Here is a 912-nt window from a genome sequence, read left to right as displayed (position 1 = left end):
CTGTTGAGATCGGCAATATTTCTGAGTGGAAAGCCGTGAGATAATTTGAAGCAAAGTTCAGGATACCAATTGAGAATTTGTGCTTTAGATAAGTAAGCGTGAAAAGCGTCCGTGCTATAAGGGGTTATGATTTTTGAGTAATCAGAGTCAGAGTCGTGAGGAGATGATTCGAGACGAAGGTTATCAGAGTATGGCAAGCGATCATTGATTATCAGGTCTGGACAGAATGTAAGATGATCAAGCAGATGATAAAGCGGTAGGGAGAGCAAATGAGCGGAAAGATGAGATGATAAAGCTGTAGAGTCTGGTTCAGATGCATTTGCGAGAACAGGCTCCATGATCGGAAGCGCCACAGAAAGAGCAGATGTGATGATCCGAGTGGGACTTGGAGCAGATAGAGAGCCTGTTGAGATTGAAGGCGATACAAATGATAGCTCCGTCGCTTCGACGCACGAGCTTTCGGTTATCATATTTCGCAGTCGTCTGTTTACCAACCTGCGTGATCGACTCTTGGCATGTCGCGAAACGATGATCTCGTTGACAGATAAGGCAGATGGGGGTGGAAGCGCCAGAGGACCGAAAAGAACTGTTGCTAGAGTTTGTGGCGACATTCTCGGTACGACTTCCAGACTGACGAGACGAAGACTCTGCGTCACGATGATGATAAGGCGTATAACGCGACTTGCCTTTCCAAGAGGAAGAAGACGAAGCGACGTTGTGAACCGATTCGGCGTCCGAGACAGACCTCGCTGCCAGAATTTCCGCCTGTAGCACCTCAAGCTTAATGGCTTCGAAGCGGCGCCTGTAAGAATCCTCGTCGTGAGGGCTTGGTGTTAGATTATATTTCGTACGAATTTCAATGTCGAATTTGAGAATGGCGGGAAAGTTGCGTTTGAGGTTGTCCTGTTCAGC

This window comes from Laccaria bicolor, genomic scaffold (assembly GCF_000143565.1).
Source record: "Laccaria bicolor S238N-H82 LACBIscaffold_20 genomic scaffold, whole genome shotgun sequence".
NCBI classification, from domain to species: domain Eukaryota; kingdom Fungi; phylum Basidiomycota; class Agaricomycetes; order Agaricales; family Hydnangiaceae; genus Laccaria; species Laccaria bicolor.
The sequence above is the reverse complement of the archived record's forward strand: the minus strand, read 5'-3'. Positions refer to the sequence as shown.